The sequence below is a fragment of the Trachypithecus francoisi genome, unplaced genomic scaffold (genome assembly GCF_009764315.1).
Source record: "Trachypithecus francoisi isolate TF-2019V2 unplaced genomic scaffold, Tfra_2.0 Contig01579, whole genome shotgun sequence".
In the NCBI taxonomy this organism is placed as follows: Eukaryota; Metazoa; Chordata; class Mammalia; order Primates; family Cercopithecidae; genus Trachypithecus; species Trachypithecus francoisi.
Window position 1 is genome coordinate 8865827 of NW_022681442.1, and position 16338 is coordinate 8882164.

A 16338-nucleotide genomic window follows, 5' to 3' on the forward strand; every position below is an offset into this window, starting at 1 on the left:
AAGTCAAGGTGTCACAGGACTGTGCTCCCCTAGAGGCTCTAGGGGAGCACCCATCTCCTTGCCTTTTCCAGTTTCTAGAGGCCACCCACATTCCTAGGCTCGCGGCTCCTTCCTCCACCTTCAAAGCCCATCATTCCAACCTCTGCTTTGGTCCTCCCATCTCCTCTTCTTCCTTCTGATCCTCCTGACATCTTCTTATAAGGACCCCTGTGATTTACACTGTGCCCACCAGAAAATCCAGAATGATCTTCCTGTCTCAAAATTCCTAATTCAATGATGCCTGCAAAGTCCTTTTGCTGTATAAGGTCACATATTCACAGGTTCCAGGAATTAGGAGACAGACATCTGTGGGGAGGGGCATTATTCAGCCAAACTTGCAGGCAAGCACAAATCTAGGAATTCAGAAAACAGGGTTGGGGCAGGGAGAGCCCCCAGGCGGGATGGCAGGGGTTGGCTTTCTGGAGGGAAAGGTCTCCAGCTGAGCCATGAAGGACAGATCAAACTGGGGGATAAGGGCGTAAGTTTTGGAGTCAGGCAAACTTGAAGCCTTGATTTCCTTATTTGTAGGTTAGTATAATGTCCATTTCATAAGGCTATTTTGAGGATTCAATAAGATAATGTATGTAAAGGGCCTGGCATGTGGTGAGCATGCCATGTGACTAAAATCTAGGACATGAAACAGCAGACAGAGGATTTCGGAAACATCAGAGATGACAACCAGCTTAACTGCTCATTTCAGACTATTGCCCTCAAGGCTAAAAGGACATAGCAAAAGAGAAATTGTTGGGGGGAGAAATGTAGTGTCCTAAGAGTGACCACGAAAACAAACTTCATGCCATTCTCCTTCCCAGAAGTTGTGAGCTCCACATCCAGAGGTCCCGGACTCCTGCCAACCGTACATGGCTATTTCCGTTTAGAATCAAAGATGCTTGGGGTGTAGTCCAGTCAAAGGAAATGCCCATGACCACAATCAGGAAACCATTTCCACAACAACCCAGTGCCAAGCGGCAGCCCGGCAGCGGTCATCTTGGGCCACGCCTGGGGAGCTGGCTATTGTCCTCACCTACCGTGAGGGAGCGCCCTCCTCAGGTTTCCTCAGACCCGGTTTTCTTTTAGAATGTTGGGTTGGGTTCCTGAGAAAAAGAAGCCTGGCAGGGACTGTTGGTTATGATCCCAGTGGTGGCTGGCCTACTGGACCATGACTCCTGGTGACCACCTCCTAAATGTGCAAAGCCAATGAGTTTGGGATTTGACGCTGCTGAATGTCTGTTACCCCCAAAGTTCACGTGTTGAAACCTAGTCCCCAAGGTGATGGTTTGGAGGTGAGGCTTTGGGAAGGCGATTAGGTCATGAGGGCAGAGCCTCATAAAAAGGGTTAACTGCCTAACAAAAGGGACCCCAAAGAGAGCCCTCGCCCACATGAGGACACAGCAACAAGACAACAATCTATGAACCTGGAAGAGGACCCCCACCAGACACTGCATCTCCCAGTCCCTTGCTTTTGGTCACACTGGACTGCTGGAGGTGGGGCAGGAAGGGGAGTGGACCTCCTCCTTAGGTGACATGATTTTTCCAGCAATTAGATGAAACCAATGGAAGCAGGCCCAGACATCGGCATATTTCCTGAAGCCTTGAGTTGGAGAGTTTTCTGGTTGCATAAACTTCAAGATAAGTTACAAGCATAGGTGTTTCCCACTGAGAGCTGATTTCCTTCTCTCTGGACCAGATGAAGTGGTGGAATGGGGTCCTTAACAAAATCCAGATTGACCCTTTTGTGCAGGGCAATGACTTGGCCCTACTTGAACTTCTGGTTCAGTTTCCCCTGTGACTCCTATGCTGTATTTATGTCAGCACTGTGTCCTGCTGCCTTCCAAGTCAACAGAGATGGCTTAGGATAAAAACACATTACAAAAATGGACATTTAAAGGCAGAAGAATAGAAGCTATGCCTAAGGGTGGGGGATGGAAGGGGTACGAGGGAGCAGACCTGGCTCTGGAGGGGATCAGAAGATCGTTTTAGCAATAGAGTTTGTGTGACTCCATGTTTGCATGAACCAAGACTCTTGTGGTTGCAAGAAACAGAAACTTAACTGGAACCCCCAAGCAGAAAGGGTGTTTTCAATGCATATCTAGGGTGTCTCACGGTCCCCAAGGGCTAGGGTCCAGTCAGCCCTCGGGAGTGGATGGGAACTAGGGGCTTGGGCTCCTTCATCATCTCCCAGTCCCTCGTCTCTGCTCCCTCAGCACTCTGAAACTCCCATCTTGCTCACACTGCTTCCTTCCCCCTCTCTCTTACTACTTTCCTCAGCAAGGAAACCTCAGGCTACCAGCAGCTCTCCAATTTGGATCTGCTCCTTTTAGGAAAGCAACAACCGTGAACCGAGAATCTCTTAGTTGCAACCTAAGAAAATTGGTGCTGACACTGTATTTAAATGACAATTTATGTAAGTTGAGAGTCACTAATTGTCTACATCAAGGAATGGGGCCTCAGAGGGAGATTAGGGGCTTTGGGAAGGAGAAGTGGAGGTTTTAACCCCTTCTCAAAGTGGCCATTATCCTGGTCCAATTAACTGTGCCAGGAGGCAGAGCCACTTTGCCGAAATGGCTGCCTGGGTGTTCACTGCATTTTCCATGAGAACTGAGTAACGGAGATCTCCAAGGACGATTGTGGATGAGGGAAAGAGAACCAGGCAGAAAAACTAACAGGTGCTCAGTACCAAGCTGTCTGTACTTAGGCAAAAAGCTTCCACCAAGGAGGGTTCCTCAGACTTATTTCTGACATAATACTGCAGGACCAAGCATTTCATCAGGAATTCAACCCAAGCAGGAATTTATCATCTAGTACTGGAAACAGGAACACATTCAGAGGATGAACACAACAGTGAGGGCATGAGAGCCCACACTCTAGGAAGGCTGCTTTCCTTTTTTATTTTATGTATTGTTTGTTTTTGTTTCTTGTGGCTGTTGGTTTTCTATAGTTTCAATGGCTAGAAATCGTTTTTAATGGTGGATGTTTCACCTAGAAAATTAAAGACGGGAGTCGGGATGGGCATAACTGTGGCCTTTCAGTTTGCAACAGGCTTGCTGCCAAAGTGGGATTCGGTGGTTCTGGTTGGCCCCATAGCCACAGCTGGGCCACAGAAATGGAACTTACCAGGACACAGATTTTTCAACCCAATGTAAGACTGAGTTGCCTTTGGGTACAGAAGTCTCCTTTCTTAGGCGTGTGCGTTCAAAGGCAGACGCCTACAGTAGCACTTTTAGGGATGCCAGGTCCCATTCCTGGAGGTGTTACTCAGGATGGGCAGCTCACAGTGGTAACTTTTTGGGGGAACTGGGTCAGAGGACTCCCCAAATTCCCTCCAGTCTTAGCACGGAGCCCCCAGTGCCAGCCCTATTCTCTGGGTCACAGCCCTCCTTGACGGGTGCAGCCTGAGAGACTGCCATTGCCGGACACGGGGGAAGACATGGGGGCACAGGTGTTCTGCAACAGCACTAGTCCTGGGGGCCAAAATCCCCTCTCTATGGGAAGACCTGAGAAGGTTCTGGGGCCAATCACCTTGGCCAATCCCCTGTGCCCCTCATATAGCCCCAACATATGGGAAAGATGTAAGGATCCCCAATACAGATAAACACAGTGAACCCCAGCACCATAAAAGCTTATCATCCAGGAAATAGAAAAGTGGGTTGTGGCATATGCACGTGATGGAATACTATGCAGAAGTCAAATGGAGCGAACTATAAATATGTATGTATGTATACACATGCACATATACGTACCTATACATATATCTCTCAACAGGATAGATCTCACACAATAAAGCTGAGTGAGAAACAAAGTTGCAGAATAACACACACTACAATATCATTTATGAAATTCTTAAAACCTGCATAAGACAATGTGTACTGCCCACGGATGCGTATGTCATATATAAACATATGAAAAAAACAACACGCTAAAGTAATAGCAGTGGTTGCCACTAGGGTGAGGAGGCGGGAAGAATGGGATTGGGTGGGAGTGATCAAAGAGAGTTTCTTTTTCACTTATAAAAAAGCAAATATAACGAAGTGCAAATTGTTAAATCTGGTTAGCTGGAGCTTGGATATTTGCTATGTCGAGAGGCAGAAACAAACTGAAGCCCTAAGAGATTAAATCATTTTCCCAACATTGGCTGGGATGCTGCTTAACACACACTTTCCAGGCTGTTCACAAAGCAGCAGTGGATATTGATCCCAGGCTGCCCAGAGGCCACCTCCACTCCACTCTGGACTAGGACCATCATGCTTGACCACTTCTCCTCCACACATGACTGCCATCTCTCCCCCATTCATCACCTGGAACCCCAGCACCTTCAACTTTTAATAACAGGAAAGGCTCAAGATGTTGAGGGAAGGTGAACCGCTTGCTCCACGTCCCTGTAAGAAGTGACTCACATCAGGGCCCAGCTGGTGGTAGGGAGGCCTGGGGGCTGGGTGGCGGATGGGAACAGAGGAAGGCAGAGGTGGCTGTAAATTAACACTCTTGCCACCCTGGAGAAGACTAACTTATGACCACCAGTTCCCAGCATTTCTTCCTGGGAGGAAGAGGGCCCAGCATGAGGTGGAAACCGATTTGATCTTTGGCATCAGGGGTTCTCGTGCCGAGTACCTCAAGTCACCCCGGGCCATTGAGGCAGGAATCCCTCTGTGCCCTGAGTGGGTCTGGGTAGGTCAGGAATCCATGGTGGAGGGGACCCCAAACCAGGTGTGTCCCCATGAACAGACAAGGAGTGGTTTAAACCAGATCACAGCCCAGTGCCAATAGGGGAGATTAAGCTCTGGTCATCAAAACAGGAAGAAATGCTTAGCAAGCAAAGAAACCACGAGTAGGGAAGATGAATACAGTGGGAGAGGACAGAAGCCACCCAAATTAGGGAACATAAAGGTGCTCTTAGCCCTAAGTGATGCTCCCCTGCCCCTTAGGGCCTAAAGTAGCCTCATGTTTCAAATCACATGGAGCCAGAGGCAGCAGATGCTTCCCATGGAGCAAACAGGAGGCTGTAAATGTCTGTAGGTCCCTGTGGCCGTCTCCCCACAGCCCCTCCACTCATTTTTCCTTCATTCCTCAACTGTTCACGTACAGGACTCTGGAGAGTCTGTGCACAAGGTCCCTGCTCCCATAGGGTTTATATTTTAGTGGGAGAAAAAGCAATGAATAAGCAAGGCAATGAGGCTGGGGTGTACAGAAGGGGCCAGATGTGGCTGGGGCACAGAAGGGAACAGACAGGGGCAGGTGGGCTTGGAGCCACCTCCCCTGAGCCTGACAGTGCTGCCCACAGTCCGGCTGGGGGAAGCTGCCGGCTCCTGCTAGCAAACTTGTGTGTCCATCCTCTCTTGATTACTTCCTCCAGATATCCGTCCCTTTCACACCCAGGTCGTCTGACACCTCCCTGGAGTTTCACGAGGCCAGCTCACCCCCTGGTGGACACACCTCCACCATCATCACAAAATTTTAAAAAGTGTTTGCTTTTCATTTAATTTTTATTTTAAATTAATGGGTACATGTGTCTGAACAAGTTTACCTATACAGCCACAAATTTTAGTAGGGCCTTGCCTTCTCTCCTAGCCCAGTAATAAACATTTGAAGTGTTCTGGGTCTCCAACGCAATATACCTACCTCATTGTACTAGTCAGGATTCTCCAGAGAAATAGCACCAATAGGACATATAGAAATCTACAGAAAGAGATTGACTATGGGGATTGGCTCACGTGATTATGGAAGCTGAGGAATCCCACAGTCTGCTGTCTGCAAGCCAGAGCCCCCGGAAGCCGCTCAAACCTAGAGCGCCAGAGGTGCTAACGTCAGAGGGCAGAAGACAGATATCCCAGCTTAAGCAAAGAGAGAAACTTCTGCCCTTACTTGGCCTTTTTGCTCTATCAGGGCTTTCTGCGGGCTGGCTGATTGATGCCCACCTGCAGTGGAGAGGGCGAATCTTCTTTACTTGGTCTGCTTAATAAAATGCTAATCTCTTCCAAAAACACCCTCAGAGATACATCCAGAAATAATGTTTTACCAGCCCTCTGGGCATCCCTTAGCCCAGTCAAGTTGACACATAAAATTAACCCTCACATCCATGAATAAAGAGGAGGTAATGTGGTCATAAAATGAACCAGTGGGAGGAGGGGTCCCTGTGTGAGCAAGGACCAGGTTGTGCCAGATACAGCAGCCCTGGGCACTGCAGAAAGGACTTGGCAGATGAACGAAGGAAGCGGGGAGAGCACATTAGCCAGGCGGGTGCACCTGGGGTGGTGGGCAGGGCACGGGGGCAAGAGGCACCCCCAAAGAGCCCAGGAGGGAGGTGATGGTGGCTGCATGGAAGAGAGGCAGCTCAGGTCTTTGTCACAAGGACAGGTCACTGCCCCCCACCCCGCCACAGGAGAGAGGTTTGTGTGCCCAGGGTGTAGGACTGTATGGGGAAGGCGGCCTACCTGGAGCACCTCCCAGAGCCACACTGACCCAAGGCACGGTGCATGTATCCATCTTGTCACAGCCTCCCAGTCCTCATCAGTCAAGAACAGATTTTCTTTCATGGGAATGTATGTTTCTGTCGTGGGGAAAGAGTGTGGTTAGGAAGCACTGGCAGGGCAGGTCGGGAGGAATGCACCTTAGTGCCACGTGGGAGCCACATGAGAGCCACCTGCCACACTCTAGCTATTGCAATGATTTCAGGTTTAAATTCCACAACTTGAACCTGTTTGGGGAGTCTCTTCCTTTGGGAAGTTCCAAAACCGTGAGAAAAGTGTGACAGTGAAAGAGATCTGACCGAACCAACCCCCATGTTGCCTTTAACCTCAAACTGCCTTTAGTCATTCCTGGACTTGGGCCAAATTAACTTTGGGAGAAATTTAGTTTATAGTTTAAATGATAATAACCCTTCCCCAAAACTAAACCACCACCTGTGTAAAGCTAATAAAATTCCCCCAGGTTAGGAGGATGACAGGCACCTGAATTCTGCTAAGGTGTAGACAGGTGTCCTGAGCAAATGTGAGCAGAGAGTGCTCTTTAGAGAAGAACCGTAACCACCCAATGGATTTTTCTTGCCCACTGCCCAGATAGAGCCAATTTATAATGATTAAATTGATAATTACCAGCTGTTATTCTGGCGGTCACAAGATTTGCAACTTCCCCAATTACTCCTGCAGACAACAGCACTTTTGTAGAACTTAACGTTGGCCTTTTGAGATGTCTTTTCAGGTTTTTTGCATTTCTCATGACCAAGGGCTCCACCCAGACCCACCAACCTGTCCTATGGCCACACCCAGAAGCAAACTCAGCACACATGATGACCATTTCCCACACGCCTAAGATTGCACCCCCTAACCAATCAGCAGCACCCATTCCCTAGCCATCCCCAAACTATCTTTGAAAAACCCTAGCCTCCAAATGTTCAGGGAGGCTGATCTGAGTAATAATAAAACTCTGGTCTCCCATTTAAGCCAGCTCTATGTGTGTAAAACTCTCTATTGTAATTCCCCTGTCTTGATAAATTAGCTCTATCTGAGCAGTGGGCAAGAAAAGCCCACTGAGTGGTTACAGTTCTTCTCTGAAGAGCACTTTCTGCTCACCTTTGCCCAGGACACCTGCCTTAGATCTGCAACGTGGGCCAATGCAGGATGCTGCTGGAGGGCCATCACAGGGTCTTTTTCTGGGTCATACAGGTGCTTCTTCTGGCTCTAGAGCTTGATAATGAGCCTCATATTATTTCATTTTTAAATTTTAATTAATAGACATTTTTAGAGCAGTTTTAGTTGCACAGCTAAATTGAGTAAGAAGTATAGATAGTATCTCTATGCCGCCTGCCTGCCCCAACCCCCAGTCACTCCCTTTGTCAACATCCCTCACCAGAGTGGTACATTAGTTACCTAACGATGAACCTACATGGACATGTCATCATCACAAAATCCATAGATTACATTAGGGTTTATTTTGGGGGTTGTATATTCCATGGATATTGACAAATGTGTGTGCCTATCATTATAATATCATACAAAATAGTTGCACTGCCCTAAAAATCCTGTGTTTCACTTCCTTGTCTCTCCCTCCACCCAACTCCTAGCAACCACTGATCTTTTTACTGTCTCTGTAATTTTCTAGAATGTTACTGTTTCCATAATTTTCCAGAATGTTATATAATTAGAATCATATACGATATAGCTTTGTCAGACTGGCTTCTTTCACTCAGCAATATCCATTCAAGTTTCCTCCGTGTCTTTTCATGGCTTAATAGCTCATTTCTTTTTAGCACTGAATAATATTCTATTGTCTGGGTGTATTGCAGTTTCCTTACCCATTACCTGCTGAAGGACATTTAGCTGCTTCCCATTTTTCGGTAATTATGAATAAAACTGCTATAAACGCCCATGCTTGGGTTTTTGTGTGCACATAAGTTTTCTATCCCAATGCTTTTAAACATTTTTATACTTCGTGGATTTTCAGCTTAACATACTTTAAGTAATTTCTACTGATGAGAACACTGTGACTGACAAATGTTTACCCCTTAGCCCATTCAGGACAAGACTGTGCTCAGGCAATCTGACCAATGCCCAGTGGTCCCTGCAGTGAGAACCAGTGTACAAGCACTAGAGGCAGACAGCCTGGTTTCCACCTTCTGCTCTGACTTCAGTAGTTCTGTGTCATTTGACAAGGAAAGCTGCCTCTCTGAGTTTGTTTCCTTCTCTAAAAAGATGGGTAGCAACGTTGACTAAGGTGTGGTGGGAATTTAATGGGTTGGGAACTGTATAGACTTAGCACAGTACCAGGCACAAAACCAGGGCTTGATAAAAGTTAGCAAAAATGGGTGCGTGGCCAAGGTTAAAAGTAGACACTGATGTGACAAGCCTCTAACTCAGTATCCCAGGAGAACATTCTCCTGACACCTCCCTTCCCTTGGATGTGCCTTGTGCATGTGAGAAAGCTGCTCATATTCTTCCATCTCGACTCCACCTTTCTCAACAGCAGTCCTTACACTGAAGTCACTGCAACTCATTTATGAAGGAAAGGACAAGAGTAATAAACGGGAAAATAGCTTCAAAGTTGAGGAGTCTTGGTTGTTGGAATTTCTGATGCAGTTTGAATCCCACACAAATGACTTCCTTGGGCTTCTCTTTGTTGAGGTTCCTAGAGCCTGTTTATGCTCAGCATCCATGCAAGGCCTTTGGTGATGGTGCCCATTTTCTACACTGGGTATCATCTCAGACTTTGTGTCTGAATGTAATGACTCATCAGAAGAGAACACAATGGAAAATGCACAAAGACAGATCCAATACTCAACAATTAACAGAGCCAGGCATTTGAGATGGGGAGACAGGTGTCCCCATGGGCTCTCCCTCTTATTGCCTACAGCATTGATGACCTTTCACAGGAGGTGATGCCCATGGAATGTGGTGTGAACTTTTCAGTCTTACAAAATCATTCTCACAAATCAACCACTAAACTTGTGTCGGGCCGACTTCACCACTTCAGAGTTAGACCAGTAGAAAATTACACCACGGTGCAAAGTGGGTCTTCAGTTACAAACATCAATGAGCATCATACAAAGGGGAAAATGGCATGGGGGTTAAGAGAGAGGGCTCCAGAGCCAGACATCCTGGGTTCCAATGTGTCAGCCACCCCTCCTCCCTGCTGTGTGACTTTAGGCTGGTTACTTAACAGCTCTGTGCCTCAACATCCTCATCTGTAAAATGGCGATTCTAACACGATCTCATGGGGCAGCTGTGAAATGCTGTATGTACATCACATGTCATGGTGGTTGGAGGTGCTGACAATGGCGGTGGGTGAGGGGAGGAGGTGGGCTGAAGGAGGACCAGCGGGTGTGCATAAATGCTTACCTGACCGGGTGAGACACAGTTAACTGAACGCTGTTTCCAGACAGTCTGTGCCACTTTTCATCCTTTGTTAAAACTAAAAACGCATTTGTTAGTGTTTATTTCATTTGATCTTTGCTGATTCTTGGCAGAGCCCTACACTGAGGCAATGTCTTTTAAAAGTTCTAAACGAAACAACTAACCACTGGCAGGAAGGCCCCTCCTCTGTGTGTGCCCCACCCGCATTCTGACGGAAGCAGCAGAGCCTCGGCCTCGAGCTGGGAGCTGGCACTGGCAGCAGTGAGTCAGCGCAGCTGGACCCCCCCGACACAGGATGCTGAGGGGTGGGCAGCCCAGGTAGGCTCTCCCAGAGCCAGGCCCAGTGCCCTGGAAAGACTGGGGCCCTACTGATGGGTTTCCAACCTGCAGACATGATTTGATTCCAAAACTGGCATCCGCTTGGCATTCAGACTCCTTTCTGGGGGCCGTGGCTGAGTGATGTCACCCCTCGGGTATTTCCCAAGATCTCCAAACGACAGAGGAGCCTGGGACCCTTGTGCGTGGTGGAGAAAGGTGGGGCCTAGGGAGAACAGTCCACACCCAGACACACCACGGGGTGACTTGAGAACTTTTTCATGGACATCTCTGAAGGAAGCTCATCCAATCGGATCAGATAATGACTGAGGAGGTGGGAGAAAGAGAGAGGCAGGCAACATAGTGTTGGAACTTTGAAGAGTCTTTGGGGCATTGGCAAATCAGCAGTTTTTAAACTCAAATGACCCTGACTTTTATTGCCTTGTGAAGTACAGGAGCTAGATAATAATTATAGGGACAGTAAAATAGACAGAGGTGAGTGTGGGACAGAACCTGGCCTGTCCTCCTACTAGCTCCAGGCACTTCTGTTTCCCCATGTGCTAAGATAAATACTTGATCTCATGGCACAGACAGCCCCCAACTTCCAACAGTTGTGGTGTGGAAGTAATATGCGTTCAGCAGAAGCCACACTTTGAGTCTCAACACAACCACTCTGTTTCTCATGTTCGGAACAGTACTCAATAATTGATTACACGATTTATTCCACAATTTATTGTAAACAGGCTTTGTGTGAGGTGATTTTGCCCAGTGGAAGGCTAACATCAGTGTTCTGAGCATGTTTAAGGTGGGCTATGCTGAGCAACGATGTTCAGTAGGTGAGGTGTATTAAATGCATTTTCAACTTACAGCATTTTCCTTTTACGATGAATTTACCAGGACAGAACCCCATCCTGAGTCAAGGAGCATCTGATCTGCTCACAAGGTGCCTGGAAGGAGTGACGTAAGACAGCCATGGTGGTATCACTTATGACCAAGATAAGCACATGGCCGGCGCCCACACACCATTCCCCGGAGCCTCAGACCCGAAGAGGAGCGGACACCAGTTATGACCAATCATGGGCACGTGGCTGGCGCCCACACACCACTCCCCAGAGCCTCAGACCCGAGGAGGGGCGGACACCGGCCACTGGCCACTTTTTACAGATAAGGACAAGGAATCTCAGAGAAATTAAAGGACTTGCCCCAAGTGTCATGGTCAGTAAAGCCCAGAGCTGGGACTGAACCCACGATCGGGAGTATTCCCTGCACTGGGCCTTGCCCGCAGTGGTTTTGAGAGCAGCTGTTGAAAGAAGGGAGGGGATCAATGGTAAACTCAGAGATCCCTTCTCACCTCCACCCGAGGTCCCCCTCCCTTCCAAGGTCAATGTGTGAGGCCCCCACAGGTCCTGTTGTTTATCCCTCACAAACTGCCCAGTTGAACTACTCTGAGAGTGAGGCCCCTTGCTTGAGCCCCTGGGCACCCCACTGGCCTCTCTGTTCTGGGCCCCCCACTGGCCTCTCTGTTCTGGGCCCCGCTCCCTCCCTCTCCAGCCTCACCCCCTCCTCACACCCCCACTCTCAATGTGCCCAGCACAGTCCTGGGTGCACTGTGGTTACACAAAAAGATGGATTCCATGGAAGAGTGCGTGCTAAGAGGATCCATTCCTCCAATGGCAGATGTGACTGTCCAGGGAGGTGTGGGCCCACCTCAGCTGTCGGCTAATCTGTATTGATTGACACCTGCTTTCCAGGCTGGGCTTGGCCCTATGGCCTCAACAGTGGAAAGGCGAATGGACTTGGCCCCGTGGAGCTGCAGCCCCACAGTGAGTCCCAACAAGGGAACAGGCAGTTAGGACAGCACGTGGCCAGCGTGTGAGCTCCTGGCAGGGGAGCCCTGTGGGGCAGATGGTGAAGAGATGAGGAGGAGCTTCCATGCACAGGGCAGGGAGGGTACTAGGATTTAGGTGTAGAGACAAGAGAAAGAACAGCCTGTTCAAGGAATGGAAGTGAATTCCACATTACAGAGCCTTGAGAGCAGGAGAGGAATGGAGAGGTGAGAGTGGAAGGAAAGTGGGAACCAAGTCGGGAAGGGGCTCAGATGTCCCAGAAAGGTGTTTAGACTTGTTCCAGGGAGCCTGGGGGTGAGACAGGGCTCAGTTGTGTGCTCCTGACCTGTTGCAGACATGGGAGCACTTGCCTCCTCTGGTCAGACACACCAGGCCAGGGGTTTGGGGCCCCCACTCTCCCCATTCTTCCCCACTTCTCTGCAAAGGCGTGTCCTATCCCCACCAGAGACGAGCTGGGTGGCCTTGGGCAAGTTACTTAATCTCTCTGAGCCTTCATTCTTTCATCTATAAAATGCTATAAAAATAGTTTCTGGCTGGGCGCAGTGGCTCAAGCCTGTAATCCTAGCACTTTGGGAGGCTGAGATGGGCGGATCACGAGGTCAGGAGATCGAGACCATCCTGGCTAACACGGTGAAACCCCATCCCTACCAAAAAAATAAATAAATAAATACAAAAAACTAGCTGGGCAAGGTGGCGGGCGCCTGTAGTAACCTGGGAGGCAGAGCTTGCAGTGAGCTGAGATCCGTCCACTGCACTCCAGCCTGGGCAACAGAGCAAGACTCCGTCTCAAAAAAAAAAAAAGTTTCTATTCCCTGGCATTACTGAGGGGACTAAGTGAGATATGTGTGTAAAATGCTTGTACTGTGCTTGGCACAGAAAGCCTTAGCGACAGCACCTGCTGCCACCTTCCACACCCTTCACACCACATCCACACTCATTCTACGGTAGCATTTACTACATGACACTGCCATTTCTATTGTTAACATCACTCCTCTCCCCTGGATGCAGCTCAGATATGACGCCCCCTCTCACCGGCCCTCCCTTTACCATGGTAAGGAAGCCTCCAGTGCCCAGCTGTTGGGCTCCAGAATGCTAAGCAATGTGCGCACCTGTCCCAGCTGGTCCAGGGCAGCAGTGAGTGGGCCTCCAAGGCTGGAACGCTCACAAAGGTCATGAAAAACACGTGTCTCTAAATGGGAATGGCTCTCCAAGAGAGATCTGATTGTTCTCATGCCTCAAGAATAGAAAAGAGTCCATCTCCTGAGCAAGTTACCCTTACCCTGGAGGTGGGGGCAGTGCAGCAAAAAGCAGCCCCCAGGGCAGCCTGCCTGCTCCCACGAGCGTGCTCCAGACTGTCCTCAGCCTTGGCTGCTCCCTGGACTCAACCAGGGAGCTGATGCTGGACACACACCCAGAGCAGGGACCTCATCAGAAGGTCAGGGAGCTGAGAGGGAGACCCAGAGAGTAGGTCTCCTTTTTTTTTTTTTTTTGACAGGGTCTTCCTCTGTCGCCCAGGCTAGAGTGCAATGGTGAGATCACAGCTCACAGCAGCCTTGACTTCCCAGGCTCAGGCGATCCTCCCAGCAAAGCCTCCCAAGTAGCTAGGACCACAGGCACACACCACCACGCCTGACTAATTTTTGTATTTCTTGTAGAGACAGGGTTTCACCATGATGCCCAGGCTGGTCTTGAACTCCTTGATCCACCAGCCTAAGTCTCTCAAAGTGCTGAGATTACAGGCATGAGCCACCACACCTGGCCACAGGTCTCTTTTAAGCTACTTCACACTGAGCCTCACAATCCACCTCAACCCAGTGCTCTAAATGGTTCCCACCAATGGATCAGCATTGGCAGGATGGACGACAGAAACCTATCTGCCCTCCTGGCACTGAGCCACTCTGATGCTGTCATACCTCTGACCTTACCTATAACCACCTTCAGAGGTGTAACCTTGAACTGGACTGGCCCGTTCACCCAAACATATGTCCACACAACCTCAGCAAGGCCTGGCCCTGACTCCAGTGGTATTTGCTGAAATGGACGAAGCATCCTTGCTAGCCCATGGAAATGCTACCGCCCAAGGTTCAGACCTGTCTAAAATATTAACCAGGTGGAGACAATCACTGTGCAAGTTCTGATAACAACGCGTGCCGCTCCTCACCACGCCCACCAGACAGGAACATTATTCCAAATTTTCAGACGGAGAAATAGAGTCAGAAAAGACAAGGCCCCCCAGGCGTGGTGGCTCCTGCCTTTGGGAGGCCGAGGCAGGTAGATCGCTTGAGCTCTGGACTTTGAGACCAACGTGGGCAATATGACGAGACCTTATCTCTACAAAAAATACAAAAATGAGCAGGGCATGACAGTGCAAGCTGTAGTCCTAGCTACCCAGGAGGCCAAGGTGGGAGGATCACATGAGTCCGGGAGGTCGAGACTACAGTGAGCCATGATCAAACCACTGCACTCTAGCCTGAGGAACAGAATGAGACCCTGTCTAAAAAAAAAAAAAAAAAAAAAAAGATAGAGGACCCTGTAGACCCTGTATAGAGCTGCCCAGCTCAGATTCACTCAGCCGGGCCTGAAAGACACAGCAAGGAGACCCCCGCACACCAGGGCCTCTCTCCTGGCCAGCGCATCAAGAGAAGCATCTGGCAGGGCGGGCTGGGGACAGTCACGTGATGCAGCGTGCTGGGGAAGCCCGGTCACGTGGTTGGCTCACAGTTTTGCAGAAACTGGAAGCAGAGGACTAGAGCCGAGGGAGCCAAGATTGGAAGAGGCACTGCTGAGCCCACATTTGGTGAGCAGGAGTTCTCCAGGAGCCAGAACGGGGGCAGGTGCTGGCCCACCAGCCAGAGGGCTGTTCAAGTGACCTTGAAGGGACCAGAAATGGCCAAGAGGAACTAGAAACTGAGCTCCATGGAAGCAGAGATGACAACTGAGGGCAGTTTACAGATGAGAAACAGGCAGAGAGGTTAGGGACTTGCTCAAGGTCACACAGCCAGTACGATATATAGACACTGGATTTAAGTCCAAATCCATCTATAACTCCAAAAACCATGCTCTTTCAACTCAGTGCTCTGCCTCCAGGCTTTAGGACTAATTTATGTTGCAAAACCCTGCATCACAGCCTAAAGCAAGCAGAAGAAACAACTATTCTGAAGGTCTTCAAATGTGAGGTGGGGGTTCCAGGACAAGCAGCCCCCATGGGACACAGGGTCTCACGGGTAAGTGCAACCATGTAACCAAACATGTAATACGCAACAAAGTGGCAAGCTGCCATTTGTGTTCTGTATGGGACCACATATGCAGGCAAAACTCCAGCCCCGTCCAGTGTTCTGCAGAGATGTTGCAGAAGTTTACAGAGGCCTCAGGCCGGTCCGTCACCAGGCTAGTTTCTTCCAGCAGAACCACCTGTGATCTCCCGGATGCCTGACAGGCTGAACACCGATAGGCTCAGGCCAGGACTGGGTCTGACCTCAGTGCCACCCAGGGCATCCTCCCCACCTGTGGCAGCACCTCAGCTCCGGGGACCACCCAGGAAAGCAGGCCCACATATAAAACATCTGAGAATGAACCCCTGAAGCCACAAGCCATTCTGAGTCATTACCTTTAATGGAGAAGGGAGGGAATGCAAAACACACTTCCAGAGCCAAAGGACTCGCTGGCTCCTTCCTGACTCTACGAGGTCATCCAACCAGAGAGCAGAGACATTCCAGGGTTGCAACGGGCCACAAGCTGCTCAGATGCCGAGCACCAACACTGACGAGGACTGTGCTCAACTGGACTGCCCCTGCATTTAAGTTGGCTCTTTGGCCTTCTGCAGCCTTCCCAGTAATGAGCTGGACCTTATACCCCTGTTGATGGAGGAAGGATTCAGCTCTCAGTCAGGAGAACTGAACCTCCATCCGGTCCAAGGCCCTCGTTTTGACTGCTGACAGTTGGAAAGCTTTGACCCACTACTCTTGGCGTAAACAGCATCCTCTCTGGTGTGTGCTCCCCACAGGGACATAGGTCTGTGCAAACTTCCAAGCTAAAGTTGTGAGAGTCCTCTTGGGTCAGCTTTCCAAACTTTTGGAAAGCTTTCATGGAGATAAAGGTGCCTACAGCTGCTTTTGGTTGCACCTGTTTGAGGGCATGTCAAGGGGAGTCTTCCTCTAAACTCACCAAGGCTTAAGGCCTAGTTCTATTTCACAACCCAGGACAAATGAGATCAGCTGCAGCCTTGTGCATCCTGGGCCCATTCCGGGGTTGCATCCTGGTCTCCTGAGCTGTCTCCCTTTCAGAAAGAGACTTGG